This window comes from Sturnus vulgaris, chromosome Z (assembly GCF_052056855.1).
Source record: "Sturnus vulgaris isolate bStuVul1 chromosome Z, bStuVul1.hap1, whole genome shotgun sequence".
NCBI classification, from domain to species: Eukaryota; Metazoa; Chordata; class Aves; order Passeriformes; family Sturnidae; genus Sturnus; species Sturnus vulgaris.
The window spans coordinates 21,469,988-21,486,294 of record NC_142283.1 but is presented as its reverse complement, the minus strand read 5'-3'; the positions used below and the strand labels follow the sequence as shown (position 1 = coordinate 21,486,294).

General features: G+C 37.6%; 1 protein-coding gene across 13 annotated transcripts in view; it reads right to left on the bottom strand.

Annotated features, from left to right (window-relative positions):
• The window catches only part of PRR16 (proline rich 16), a 138,575-nt gene that overhangs the window by 67,080 nt on the left and 55,188 nt on the right, over positions 1-16,307 (bottom strand). Inside the window, exon 1 of one of the 13 annotated variants that reach the window (XR_015799228.1) lies at positions 452-563. The exons of the other annotated variants lie outside the window; for them this stretch is intronic. The gene's annotated coding sequence lies outside the window, so the exon portion shown is untranslated. Of the gene's footprint in view, positions 1-451; positions 564-16,307 lie in introns of those variants that run through there. 13 annotated transcript variants of the gene reach the window in all.

The window sequence follows — 16,307 nt, the reverse complement described above, 5'->3', positions numbered from 1 at the left end:
GTAAAAGCACAGCAGTTTGGGACATTTAAGAAATGAGCTTGACAAAGCATTGCTAAGGTCTTATGCAGTAAAATTTTATGCAAGATCATCACAAAGGATTTAATAAGCCCGATTTCTACAGTTGAGGCCAGAGCGCTTGGTTGACTACCACATGACTACTTTTATAGTAACAGCATAAATTACTGCAATTCCACGCTTAGATCTGTATGCTGAATTCACCAAAAGGCATTCATTAATTCATTAATACTTGTGATTATAAATGACCTATTTACTCATTTATGGAAAGAAAATCCAATGAGTTCACCACTAGAAATATTAAGAATATCAGTACATAAATTTTCCTTTAAACATCCATTCTACAAACTCAGGAGAAAAAAACATTTGCTGCTCAAAATCAATGATAGATTAATAAACACCGTAAGAAAGACAATCATACTCATCTTTTACTTACTCTTGGTGTTCCTTATTGCCACTTTCCAGCTAAAATGACAGTCTGCAACACCAATTTATTAGAAAATTGCTAAGGTTTATACTAGACAGAACTCCACAGAAAACTGTTTAGTGTGGTGTGGAAGGTCCTCCTGGCATCAAACGGGGCATCATTCCTCATATAACTCCTTTCCTTTCTCATGTTACCCCCTGGAAATATTCAACAATGCCCGGAATCTTTGTGGAACAGATACAGGAAAAAGATAATTAAAAATTCAACAATTGTTATGTGATTAAAAAGCACCACGCTGCTTCTTTTTTCAGTAAGATTTAAAAATCAGAATCAGAGGAACACCCCCAACCCCTTTTTAATTTGAAATGAATAGGCTCATAATCACAATTGTTGTTTTCCAAATAAACTCTAACCTTACATGTTACAAAGTGTATGAAACTCCTTGAATACTTCAGTACAACTGCACCAAGCTGAAATGCAATGTTTATTCTCTTTTCCCTTCTTGTTCCTCCTCCGTCACTGAAGAGAACATGTTACAAATTCAGTTAAGAAGGGTCCCAGCACAGGGTAATGAACTCTGCAAACAAGTGAGCTAACAAGATAAAAAGTTTAACTCCAACAAGAATTTAGTCACTGATTGCAGGAGGCCAGCGGATATATAAAAAAATAATCTGTATTTTGACCAGTGTCCTCAATTCTGGTCTCTCACCCCAAAGATGGAACTAGAAAAGGTAGCTAGAAGGGCAACTGAAAGGGCAATGAAATAGCTTTTGCACAAAAAAGAAAAATAAAATACCCTAAATTGACTAAGTTTCTACAGCTTGGAAAAGTGACAGCTGAAGGAAGATTTAAGCAAATCACAAACTGCTCTTCACCAACACGTTAGTACGAGTGACTAATCTTTTTCCTATTCACCACTACCAAGGAAAAGATTAGTCACTTGCTCTTATAATGCAGAACATAAGAATTAAATGAAACTATCAAGATATAATTTCAAGCTAGAGCATTACTAAAATTCTTGTCTTAGCTAAAATCAGCCATTCTTTTATATTTCCTACACTCCTTTACTTCAGAAAATCCCTTAAGAAAGTTGAACTGTAATTTGAACACTTTCAATAGATTACATGTTCTCCTCCAGTAAGCTCCTCTTCTTTCCTTGCAGGGCAGCAGAGTTGGGGAAATACACAAAGTCCTAAGATTTAAGGTAAATGTTAGGCTTCCAGCCATGCACCATCTCCTGACTTCTTCATCGAAAAAGGCACAACCATGACTTACTGAAAAAAATCTGCATATTTGGGGCAATTAAGTAAGTCTAAGCTTGGTCTAAAGAGTGGGAGAGTTGTCCTGTTCTCCTGTATGAATAAACGTTAAAAATATGAAACAGGAAGGACTAATGAAACGGTAAGAGTGAATACAGCTGCAGATTATGGCACTGTCAAGAGGCAAGACAATGTTTGGACGCTTACTGATTTAACTGGTGTGTCCAGCAGCCCCTATCAACCACCCCTCTTGAGTACATGCAGCCTAGAGACAGATGTCCTTCAGGATAAATGGAATAACATGTTTGATGACACATTTCAGATGTTAAAAATTGATACAACTGGCTCGTTGTGATGAAGCTATGCATCAGTTCAGTTCATCTGCAATGCCAGCACAGTGAGGAAAATGAGTTGTCTTAAAGAAAGAAAAGGCATGCACATCTAAGAAGAACACTGCTTATAGTATATTTGCTTTATTTATTGCAACATTCACCTATGTAAATTCAGTCACCTTTTAAGGGAATACAATTGTTCCAGGTTAACACACAGAAATTAACATATGCTTTTATTTTTCATGCATTTTCAACTGGCTACCTTCAGAATACATGACTTCCTATCACAAAACATACTAATTTTATTTTTTTTCTTTAATGGAAAGGAGGAAATAGAAATAATAAAAAAATAATAGAAAAACCAATAAACAAACTTGATGAGTTATAAGTTGATGATGTGAAGAGATGAAGTCAGTGTCAGCATCAAGTATGTTTAATTTTTTGTCTCACATCTCTTCTACATGTTTGCTGAGCTGGCAATAATTTCCTAAACTTCATCTTACAGCTGGTGAGTTTCAAGCTACCCTTTCCACAGAACAAGTTACATAAACACAATTTCTGTACTTCAATTTTCACTTTATGCAGCAGAGGGGAAGAATTGTGTTACTCCTGAAACTTTATTTACATACCTTTAGCGAGGAGAAAAAGAAGAAAGTGATCTTGATTGCTATTTCCTTTTACCCTTACCATTCTCATCTGGTAAGACTAAAGAGTCTTTTTCCAATTATGTACTATGCCTTTCCTTGCCTAACTTTTTCTGAATTCTTAAATGCTTTGAACACCAGGTTTTAAGAAAAAAAAAATCCCTATTTTAAATGCCATCATTGAGTAACACTATCTTCTGGGAAATATCTCCATGAATGGAAGACCAGGGTACCTTGGCCCCAGTGTACAGGAATTATCTCTACAGATGATTCAAATTAAATGCAATCATTCAGATTTTAATTATGAAGTCCCTCTGACTCTCATTTTGGAGAAACTTTAAAACATTGCATTTTGATGCTTCCGAACATGTACTTTCTCCTTCGCATTTGGGAAACATACAATGAGTATTACCCATACCCTAACAATGCCTGAAAGCAAATACCACAATAGCTTGATGGAAAGAAAACCAGCAGTGAATATACTTGGAGGCTGGTATGTGGGCCATCACGGTCTGTTGTTGGAAAAACGTGACATTTTCAATAATAGGAAGCGTACTGAAGTATTCAAACAAATGGAACAGATGAGTTCAAACAGTACAAGCTTTGCTTAGATGGACTGACTGAATTAATGAGCATCTGACTTCTATTCACATCATGTTGACTGCAAGATAACAACTGTGATGACTGCATGGCTCAAACCCCCCAAGAAAGAGCTGGTGTTTTCCTATTGTCCTACTTTGCCTGAAGCATTGCTTTTCTTATGTCATTGTATAAGGCAAGATTTCTTAATTTTTTTGTTCAATATTTTTAAAGAAATGTACTTGAACTCAGGTTTCCAAAATAATGCTGACTGGAAAATAGGCTAAAGTGTCTCTCAGGAGTGCAATATCTTCTCAGAAGTTGGCTGTGCATTCAGAAATGTGGATATATGCATAAAGGACTATCAGACTTAGGAGGAGTGCAAAAGTGGGTAGTTGCAATTTTGGGTATATTAACCACTACAGCTGAGCTACAAAAGCCAAGATTTCTCAGCTTACATTAGAATCAACAATCTCTATATGCCATTGTAAAATTACTCAACTTCTCATGCATGAAAATAAAATGCCCTATGAATCTCTTTACTGGAAAGACATTTCTAATTTAAAAATATTAGTGAACAAGTATTTTTATAAATGGGAGCTGATAGAAATTATCATCCTTGATATGATTTATTATTTGGCCTTATGTATTTGTGGACCTCCACTGAGAGGTCAGCTATTCCAGTTTCTGGAATTAAAGGCATGAATTTCTCATCAAATAACATTAAAGAACTTTAATTTTTCCTCATAGCTTCAGGCTACCCTAGCAAATTGATTTAGAGAGAGTAGAACCTAATTTCAGTCCGATGCCACAGCAGAAGATGCTTTAATGTATATTCAGTTTATTTACTATTGGCTGATGTTTAATTATACATGAGTGGGGATGCTTATTTTCAAGCCACAGAAGATCTCCCCTCAGCTCATAGGCACAGGACTTCTGTATCATGGTGGAATAAGTGACATTTCCTCTCATCCAGCTGCCTGTTACTCACCCGCCTGAGAACGGAGTCTAAATTCAGAAACCGTCTTCAACTGCACACTAGCCAACATTGTGACTAACAGTGCTCCTAGTTGCACAGAAAAAGATTAAAATTTAGTAGGTGACATCTGTGAAATTTCAGTTCAAGTCACAAAATTAAGAATCACTGAATCTAAAAACTTTCACATACTGAAAAACTGAGAAAGTCCTGAAATCAAAAGAGTTGCCAAATTTTATGAGGATGCATTCACAATCATTATGGAAAAAACAGAAAGCTCAACATGCAGTCAAAAGACAAGTGTAAGAAGATACGAGATCACCAGAAAATTCCTGTTCAGGGTCTTAAGCATATCTTTAACACTTCCTCAAGCTCACAAGAAACATCAGCAGTGGTCCCAGCCTCCTAGGAAGCAAGCACAGCCGGGAAGTTGCAGCACATGTGTGCTGCTGGACCACTCATGCCACAGAGGAACGGAGCAATCTGGACACACTCAGAGGTGAGAAGAAAAGAGATGGACTGTGTCTCCTCCAAGCACTTGTGGCTTCACAGGCCTCAGCCTCTGGGGGCACAAAAGGTGGAGCAGGCAAAGTCCAAAATTATCTAAGCGGGAGACCCATGCAGAAAGGTGCTGGAAGCACACGACTTCTGGCATCAGGTGGCCAAGTGATTGGAAGGCAACTTTGCCGAGGACTTGGGGGACACCACGCTGACCATGTCCAAGCAGCGTGCCCTTAGAGCAAAGACAGTCAGTAGCCTCTTGGGAGTTGAACATTCCCCTCCACTCAGCACTGATGATCCTCAGCTAGAGCCCAAAGCACAGTGCTGGGCTGCCACAGCGGGTCTTGCTGTGAGTTTTTGTTTCAGTTTGCTTATCTGTAAATTACTTCACATCAACATGACAGGAAACGTTGCCTTGTTTAATAATAATTTGGCAAATGCTGAGATTTTATGTGTTTCAGCCATAAGAAAAGATTGTTAAAAAAAATCTGTAAAATATTTTATTGCTCTAAATCTAGTTTTAATATTATTATTAACAATAACTGTTTGAGAAGAAAGGCTGGAAAGATTTGGGCCCCCCATATAAGTTTCTATTTGAGGTACTGTGCTGTAATCTCGCAAGAAGCAAGATGTTCCATGGCATTATATGTAGATGGTTCCTTCATGGACATTGCAGAAGGGTAGAAGTGACCTAGATCCAGTGCCACTGCACACATGATCCTAACCAGCTCTGATACTCACAAGAGGAGAGGTCATTCAGGCTGGCAGGGGACAAGCCTAGGTTTCATTCATATGATAGTGAGAAGAGACAGAGTGACTGGAGAGGTTATGGTATGGATGTCTGAGTCCTTGCTACAGAAACATTTATGGTATTATGGCAGTAGCTTCCTCTCTGGACAACCGAGAGGAAAACACTGACAACATTTTACACAAATAGACAGTATCTTTGATTTCATAACAAAGGACTTTTAATTTCATAACAAAAATGGATGACTCTCACCTAACTGTATGCAAATGTCACTTTTCTAGATATTCACTGACACCTGCCAATGAGACAAGCACAGCAGTTACAAATGAGTGTAGAAAGTATCAAATTTGGATAAAATTTGGTTTTGGATAAATTTGGATAAAATTGGTGAGCAATTTGGATGATGATGCACTCATTGACAGACCACCATAACAAGAGTCCTACTCCTTCCTCTACTTATCACACCCTCTAGATTCAAAAGGTGTTTGAAGTCACACAAAAAGGCATCTTGCAATGTTGAAGAACTCAGCACTCAAAGGCAGTCACGAACCTAGTCATCCTTCAGCCTACCAAAAGGGATGACTTATTCTGATAGGCTGGAAGTAGCTTTTTGTTTTGCAGGCTTATATTGCCTAGAAAGCTTTTCATCTTGAACTATACATTTCCTAGATCTAACCCTATTTCTGAAACCTAGTTCCCTTTAAGCCTGCTGTGCAGAACCCAGAAGACAATCAATACATGGTGGGGTCCAGAAATGCCAGAAGGAATCTATACTCTTTCAGGGAAACAAATCTGACTCTGACATTTCTTTCCACTTTAAGATTTAAGTGAAGAAGACTAACAACCATTTCTGACATTAGTGCCGTTTCATTTAGCTGAATGGCAAAACACAGTATACATCAACTGGAGATGAGACTTGATGTCTCTTTTTTAAATTTTATGTATTTGTCTTTTGTGGTCTGGCACAGAAAAGTAATGGAACCTCTAAGTATAATGAAACATTAATATGAAGGCCATAAATTATCTTTTCATTCTGTGGATTGAAAGACCATGTATGTGTTGAGAATTAATAAGGAAAAAAATGTCTGGGAATACAATTGTAGGCTCACATTTCAAGATGATTAAAACACCTTCAACTCTGTTCTTGTTCTGCTATTCCTCAATATAATCACATTTACTCAATATTGAAGTTTCACTGCTTACTTTTCCTCAGCATGGGAACTCTTGCATGTCTGGAATATATCCAGACATGGATATATAAATTTTTAACACATGACCCATAATCTTATTACTAGATAATATAAAAATATTTTCAGATATCCTCTCTTGCTTTGAGTGTGATTTAATTATTTCCTTGAAAGTGTTCAACTGGATTCCCATAGTGCTTTTTGTTTTCAAAGAATACCTTAATAACCCTTATTGAAAATAAACAGCCATAGAAAAGAATCTCTTTCAGAACTACTGGAGCATTTTAATAAAAAAATCTTGTTAACGTTTTTCTTAAAATAAAAGGAGAGGAAAACAGATTCTACAGTGTAATTAAAAAGCCTCTCTAAGGCTACTTGTTAATGAAAAATCATTAAAAGGGTCTATGAATCACAAAACCAGTAAGTACCTTTAGTCACTAAATATACAATAGGTACTGCAACTAGAAGCTGTCTCCACACCTTTGTCAAAGATTCTCACAGATCAATTAAAATTATCAGTTAAAATTAATTAGAAGGGAACTAAATTTTAATGTAAAATTACTACTTTTTTGAGGTCGATTAAAGCAGTGCTTAAATTTTTTTTTTACTCCAATGAGTGCGTTTCTAAAATCTATTAAGTATGCCCTGTTTTCCAGAACCCCCAGAAAACTGTCTCATCATCTTTGCGGTGAAATTTCTTACACTTGATTGGAATTGCCCTCCTTGCAATTTGCCTGTTGTCCCTGATCTTTTTGTTATGCATGTCTGGGAGGAGCCCAGTTGCACTTTCTCAAAAATCTCCTTTTAGGTAGCAGAAAATGCTCACTAGGAGCCTGTGACCTCCTTTCGCCTCCCCCGCAGAATGAAGGAGCACAGTTCTCCCAGTCCCCTCCTTACACTCCAGGCAATCACCTGGAAAGCTGTCTGGGCTCTGCCCAGTTTGTCAATGTCTTTCTCTTTTTGGGGCACCAAAATCAGACACAGGCAGCCCAGATATGCTCCACCACATACACACTGCAGCACTGCTAACCATTTCTAGTTTCAACACCTTTTGAAAAATCAATTTCCTTTCAGATCGCTGGTTATGATTGGAACCCAGCATTAACTCTAAAAAGCAGTTAAAACTGATGTGCATTACCACAAGAAATTTTCTAGAGTTAGAGAGGAGAGTGGGAATGACACTAACAGTTGATTTTGTGAAAAATAAATCATGTATATAAAGGAGTGGTAAATACAAAGCCTCTTCCTCAAGCAAGCCTGCCAAACTGAATTTATCAAAGTAGCATTTGTCAAGGAAAAAAAGAAGAACAAGAGCAAACACCAAGTGCAGGAGAACCAATGTGATTTACAGAGGCAGTCAGCTTTAGTCTCCCTCAGGTACAAGAGATGTGATTGCAAGAGCAGAATTCCTTTGGCTTCAAATTGCTTTCGGAAGCAGAGAACTAGGAGACTGCTGCTGACTGAACAGAAGACCTTTCGGCGTATTATGAAGAAAAAAGCATTTCAGATGCTCAGCAGCTTTCATGGGTTTACTAGATATTGTTTGTAACATGTCTGGCCAGCATTTGGGATACATACTTTGAATGCTGCACATTTAAACAACTCCATAGCTTTGAGCACACAGGTGCAGTTTAGGGGATGATGTAAGAAATACTGCAGATTGTAAAAACATTCAGTTCACCTACACAACAAATAATCTCAAGAACAAAGTATTAATTTTCTCTGCACAGATAAAATAACCCAAAGCAGTAACCGAACAGCACCAGAGTCAAAGAAGGATTTCACTAAGAGAAATTCCTGACAGTAATGACACATCATTATACTGATAATTTTTAAGAATCTCATTTGATTAAGTTTCATTTTTCCAAAGTGTTTCTTGGGTTCTGCTTATTTGTTTTTTCTTTTGTTTTATTTTTTTAACAATAGTTTCTAGGTTCAGTACATTCTTGAGATTTTCATAAACTAAACTATTAATGATTTATATAAATAATGTATTATTTTTTTTAAAATTCACTAATACACTGGTTCATGTTCTATAATTTACAGTAAAACTTCCTTGCCTGAGAAGTTGATACTTCTTACTGGAATTTCAAAGAACAGTTTTATACTGTCATAGACAAAGCATTTCTAACTGCATGGCAATAGCCATCTGTTTTTTTGCACTTAACAAAAGTACATGAGGATAGAAATAAATCTTTTATTTCAAGAAACCTGAATTTGTTAGGTTCAGAAAGCATTGGGAATTTTTTATGCACTTACTGTTCATCATTTATAATTTTAAACAACTGACATTGCTGACATCAAAAAAAGTGTCAGTGGAAAAGTTTTTTCCTTACATTTCAAATACAAATGCATGCAAGCCACTGACAGGTCCTCCATTTGTGAATTTTGTGATTTTTCCAAAAAACTAAAAGTCATGTTTTTGCTTCTCATTTTGCTGCGTGCTTCTTTCCTTTTTATACATTTAATATCTACATATTAAAGAAACCCCAAACCCTATTAGTGTTCATGGTGCAAATAATACATAGTTCTGACTAAATACACTTCAGAATGCTCTCTCAAATTTAGTCAGATTTTTCCTGATTGTCAGACATATTTTAAAAGGTCTCCAGCCATTTATAGTCCCAGAACAAAAAAAAAAAAAAAAAAAAAAAAAAAAAAAAAAAAAAAAAAAAAAAAAAAAGGCAGTTTGAAACACAGCATATGGTTCTCAGACAGATTCTATTAATATAGCTTCACAGGATGCTGGTACGTACATACACACAATTGGGAATTTCAATATGAAAAAGAATGCAGCGGGTCAGCAACAAAAATTTCTGCGTTCAAAATAAGAATTTTTGCATATCCAACTCGAGTAAATACCACAGTATAAAGTAACTACCAGTGGAGTAGGATACAAAGTTCTGAAATTTCAAACAAGATCTACTTCTTCCCTGACAGTTTCCACAAGAAATATGTTCTACTGTTTCTTTTGTCAGAGTTTCTCATAAAAGGTCAGGTTCTCCCATGCCAGTGTGCTTCTCTGTTTCAGTGTCTGCCATCCTGAAAAGCATAAACTTCATTTTCAGCCAAAACGTGAAATGCAGAATTTTCAAGGTTATTAGTCTTCCAAAACTCTTTGGCTTTTAATGGCAGCTAAAATACTATCCCTACTTTATCCCTATTTTGATAGCTTCCTTTGGTAGATGCTGATTATCAGGCAGGAAGTTTATGACTGTCTTGGCAGCTTCAGGATTTGTCTTTTCTGATTCATCATTTTCTGCCATTCTTAACTTTGTAATACTGAGATACTCAAAAATGAAGGACTAGTGGCATAAACACTTAAAAGCTGCAAGAGGGACTTGAAATTTATTTCAGTAATATTGAGGGATCTGATATTTCCACTGAATTCTCTAAACTTCAATCCAGCAATGCCTAGTTTGGAAAACTCTCACAGTTAAGCCGACTCAGAACACAATGCTACTTGAGTTTTAATTACGTTTAAAGATCTTTGGGGAAATTGCTAGACATATTTCCCAGATCTCACACTTACATAGCCATTTTTATGTAATATCTGGTGTCCAAAGATTTAAAACCAAGTTCTGTCACATTTTTCCTAAACTTTGCAAAATTAACAACGACAGAAAATGGTACGAGAACACAGGAATTCCTGAGGAAGGCTAATAGCGATCAGTCTTTAACTTCAGAAACAGTATTTGGTCTTATAATAAGACATTTCTTTATCATCTGAACTAGAAAAGGAACCGTTAAATCCTATTACTGTCTGCTTTCTTTGAAATAAACTGTATCTTTATAGCCAGCATCTCAGAAACCTAATTTATCTAATCACGCACAAAATGTTAGTTTCAGTATAGTTCTGCCTTTTTTGAAAACATTCTCCAATACCGTTCCCGTATTAATATTTTAAGAAAATGTTTATAAATAAAATAAACCCTTCTAAAATAAATAGGCTGCATTCTGTTTCCTGTTTTTTTACTGAAGAAAACCATGAGTCAAAACAGAAAACCACTTAACACTGGTGTCTCAAGAGCACTAAGAATTCAGAACAAAGGAGTTCAGTCTGTAGATAGAAGCTCATGATGATCACCTGCAAGACTTTCACAATTCATCCCATTGGTATAGGAGAAACAAGAGACTTCAGACTTCCCTCCACCAGCAGAACAATTATGGAGAACCATACCACTGAATTTCACGATTGAAATTTGTTTTCTATATTGAAATACTCAAATCCATATCCGAGGTCCTGTGCCAACATAAAAGAATCCATATGTTTGGAGGAAAGAGGACAAACATGACTGTCATGTACACTTGTCTAATTTTTCTGGGGAGACAATCAAGTGTCAATTAACAGACCATCAGCTAACCTAAAGAGTACAGACACAGCAAAACTCAGCGTTCTGGGTTAGGCTTTTTCAGATAAGAGAGGTGTGATTTTTATTTTTAAGTGGTACCAACTGTCCTGTCAAAGTACATCTGCCCCATTCACACTTAGGCTAAAATATGACTCCTCTACAGCTGTCTGGTTAGCTGCTTCTCATCTGTAGGTAACGAAGAAAAACATGTCACACTTTTCCTTTATCCTCTAGCCCATGGTGATAAGCTCTTTCCTACAATATCTGTTAGCAAAACCACTGTTGCACAGTAAATACAGGTTTAATTTAGCATTGAACACAAAGTTGTCCTATAATTTCAAAGCTTCTCCCAGCCCAGATATGCCCTATTTTACTGAAAGCATGGTTTCACTCAAAAGCTTTCAAAGAATGAAAATTTTAACAATATGTCTTATCTGCTCTCAGACACTCTATTTAAATGGTTGCATTCATTTTCGAAAAAAATCTGGTTTTCAGTAGCAACAACAAAAAAGATACAGTAGGAGGAAAATAATTCCCAACTCCTGAGTATTGCAGACGGTGAAAGATTTAAGTTTCACCTCAGGTGCAGAAACCCTGGTAATGAAGGACAGGTGGGAAAACTCCCCGACATCCTTAAAGCCTGTAATCAGCATCATGAAGACAAATCTATTGCTCGAGAAAATGGCAATTTCGAGAGTAAACATGCTTATAAAAAAAGGGAAATGGTATTCTGTGGAGTAGTGGTTTTGTTTCTGTTCTCTGAAGTTCAGAGATCCTTAAAATAAAGGTGTTTTTCCTATTTTATACCTATCAAACAGCATAAGAATCGTAGAAGATTTCCCAGCTACTTGAAAGAAATTTTCTGCTCATTCCTATATCACCTCTAATCTCTTCACTCCATGGCCTCTGGTTCTTCTTTCTCACAGTTATAGAAGCATCTGTGTATTTCAGTATATAAAGACAAATTAAGCCTACAATTATACAGGACACACTTAAGATTACTTTCACTAGAGATCGAGTAATTCAATTCGGTTCAACAAAATTATGAAAAGACTGCAGCTGAAAATAAATTACAAAAGCAGTGAGGAAGATCAAGATGGTGTAAATCACCATGAATGAAGATATATACATAAACCTGTCAACAATACTTTTAGTGCCTGTGGGGTATTAAAAAGATACGGCTACTCAGAATTAGGAAATGTAGGGCTAATGTGAGTAGGACACTTCACAGTCCGCTTGTTTGACACTGCACAGCTTTCTCTGTTCTGTCTGAACACAGTAAAAAATACTCTTAACTGCAGAACATTTTTCTGAAAATCCTAGAAACACTGACCAATACCAAGCTTTTCAACAAGGTATGAAACACTCCTGGTCTGGACCATTTCATCCAAAGAACAGGGCATAGAATGATCACATTTGAATTCATTTGCAGTTTCAGGCAAGCTAAAGAGTGGAACGAAGGAAATCCCATGAAGTTCTAACATTAGACTTCAATGATAAGAATGGAAGCAGCAAGACAAATTAGCATGGAAATACAATCATCACCCATGTTTCTGCAATATTAAGACTCCCAGGTTTCTCCAATCTCAGGTCCAGCACACACAGACCAATCACCATACATATGGTTTTGTTTGCATAATTACTATGCCCTTTTTTTCCTGGATCTTGCCCAAAGCAAGACTCAAAGTTAGTGACATACTCCCCATGCTCTGCTGTCCCATTTTTGAGCATTTCTAGCCTCTCTGTGTTCAGTTTCCTATTCTTCCCTTTTGGTGCATTCCTTTAGTGCCAATATTAATAGAACATTTTAGATCTACTACTTTTTACATGAAATGTGGGGGGTGATGCTTCCTGTTTAATAAAAACATAACTTTGATGATGCATATCTCTTCTGCCTTTGAAGCTGTGTCACAAGCTGGAAAATGGCAGAATTTTTGAACCCGTCTCTTATTATCATACCTCTACCAGGCCTTTAATTGCTTCACAGTTGGCTTTCATACTCATTTAAAAGAGCTCCTGACTGCTAAGAATTCTTTAAGACTGTTCTACAACAAATTACTCATCCTATGAAATATGCATTGCATGTGCTTTGTATTGTCACTCTGTAGCCCTGTGTCTACAGTATCACCAGTGCTAGTAATACACGTCCTAATGACTCTGAAAGGCCTTGGGACTTGTAAGGCTTTGTCTGAGTATGTCTTGGCTTGCAGAGAGATTTGATTTTGCTGGTTTAGCTATAAAAACCTAGATGCCTACTGTCTACTTGGTTTTTCTTTTAATTATCTTTGAGTAATCACATGGCATAACCATAATTTTTATAAAGTTGGTAGTGACAAGCAGTTAGACTGAGCAGAATTAAATACTTATGACCCTGTTATAATGATGTAATTAAGCAAAAAGCATGGTGTGGGGCAACAGCAGACTCAAGAGTGGGGAAACTGGATGAAGTGCAAATGAGTATGAGCACACTGTACCACAAGAGTGGCGTAGAGGATTAGAGTGGAGATCCTGTAGCTATAAGCAACCTTCTTGCCATCAGCTGAAGTTTTTAAAAGCTTAGGATCTAAAAAAAAGCATTTTTTTAGGGGCAGAAAAGAGAACAAAGACAACTATCCCATAGACAGAAAACCCACCCATCTATCAAATTCTGACAGAACAATATAATCAAGCCTGGTGTAAAATGTGGTGCACACTCACCCCAGAGTTCAAGGAAGGAGAAGGAGATCCCAGCAACGTCAGATTCCTTGGCAAAGAGGAGGAAGAAACACACACTATGACTGTCCTGGCACATGGTATGTGCACGCTGACAGCTTGCTCATACCCACACCACCCACCCAAAACTACAGCTGACCACCTTAGGGGACCACTCACCCCGTGGTGACAGAAGGTGATCGTTACACCAAGAAAAGGGCAGACAGGAGGAAGGATGTCTAAGAATTGCAACGATATTGTTAAAAAGAATGTATGTCGATTGTACGGACATGCTACAGACCTCCAAGTTCATTTCTCCCTCTGCACTGCAGACTGAGTTTTGTCAATTTTGAATGGACTAACTGCTAAACAACTGTTTATGTAGATTTTGTGTGCAGTCAGTCTCTTGGTATCTGGCTCCAAAATCTTTAAACTGGAGTAAAACTGTTTCTGAAAGATGTAAATTTGTCAGGCTTTAAATAAAACTGGCACTGGCAAGGTAGCTCATAAGATTTAACCAGAATCCAGGTTCCAAATTGCAAGGGCTGAGGCAGACACGCTACTGCTCTTAGAGAATCTTGCTAAAACTCTCCCCAAGATGTTGTATTGTGTGGGGAAGAGAGCCTTGTTGAAAATGAAGTTTGAGGCTGTTGGTCACACAACTAAACACTAGCTTGTCAATGCCAAATTTAAGGCTATATTTTGTAAAAGGTTTTCACTAATCACCTGCCAGCTGCACAGCTAAGGAAGACGCCCTTTGCCAGCTAGGAACTACTCTGCAGTTACTATCTAAAACTAAGTGTGATCCTTTGAAAAGGAAAAGATAATGCAAAAAAAAAAGCATGATCTGGCATACTCAATATACATCTATGTTTAAGATGGTAGAGCAAACTCTTGCCAAAAAAGGCAGCAAGATTTACCCTTTTATTACTCTACAAGACATAATAATCACTAGTAAATGAGGGATTCATGCAGAATGGCTACTACCCAGCCCAAACCTACACAACCATACAAAATGAGCACTCCCATGAGCAACCAACAATTCAGTCCCATCAACAGACCAGATTAAGGAAGCAGTAATACTGAAAGACTATCTCAGGACACATATCCCACCAAAGCCAAATCCAAAACTGTTTGGAAACACAGAAAATTAGGAGGTGAAGCAGGGACCATCTCCCTCCCTATGCAAATCTGGCAGGGACTGCACATTTTGAATACTGATTTCTATCTGTGCGTGTCTCTAAAAGGTGGTCAAGAATTTCCAGATACTATCTGCCTACGTACAAAGCAAGTAAATTACCTTCAGTATAGTACAGTATAGTATAGAGGCGACCTAAGGCAACTTTCTCTTTAAGAAGCAACGAATAGTCCTAGTGAAAAGGCAGCAAGTATCCCCTGGAGAGTCAAAATAGGTCACCTTCTTCCCTATGTACACCTTAGGCAGCCTTCAGAGAGGTACTTGGGCAGGCTCCTGGAACTAAAAATAGTATCTGTGAAGATAAGCAATATGACCACTGCCAGTCTCAAAATAAGGTATATGAAACCAAGTAGGGGCTAAAATATGGTGCAATATGCATTATTCTTCATCAGCACAGCTGCAGGAGCACAGGAATGTGCAGGGATACATGCCACAACAGAGAAAGACAGAGGTGAGCAGCAGCTTGTCACTATAAGCAGAACAACCTGTTCGTGAGAAATTCCAGAATTCATGGGGACATAAACACTGTTTAAAAATACACTCCTCCTCAGCATCAGGGAGAACTGAAGCTAAACATTCATTAAGAAGCTTGACAAAACTGCACTTAAGATTAAGGAAAATGAAAAATCCCATCATCTCTCCCTCAGGGTATTCTTCCTTGCAGTTACTGCTGCAACTGCAGCTCACATGGATCTACCAAATCCAGCTTAAAATTGCTAATAAGGTCTCCACAGTAACACACAGCTCAGCCTTTGCGAATCATCACCATGGATAATAAATTGGTTACATAAAACTTGGGTGGGTTTTGCACCTGATATGCTCTCGGTGTTGGTATGACAATGCTTCTTGAAGAATCTAGTGCAAGCCACAGAGCTTTTTAGACACTTAATAGAATAAAAGCAGGAGAATTTAGAAGATGGTCACATTTAAAACCATAAGGAAACAACTTGGCAATGTACTTTCTTGTGACTTTGGTTTTGGTTTGGTTTTTTTGGGTGGTGATGCTATGCAGATTTTCTGTCCTGTGAAATTGGTGAGGCTGCAGATAGGAGCTGTGAGAGACAATTGAAGTCCTGCCCCACTGTGTTTTCCCACATCAATTCAAGATTGGTGTGTCTCCAAGTAATTCAAACTGCCATTTCCAGCTAAAACTTCTTTCCTCTCTATCATAAAAGCAGTAACCAGATGGTGCCAACACAGCAGCCTCACACGTTGCCAGACCATCCAGTATCCTGCTGCCCCTCCCACATCTTGGGAATTTGAAAACTCTCCTAATCTTCCTCTAATGCTCTGAGACCCCAGACTCTGTATTGCCCCAGCCAGGAGCTTCAGCTCCATGCGGAGAATAAGGTCAAGAATAAGAAAAAGCACAGGAGTGTAATGCTTCACTGCCCTGGA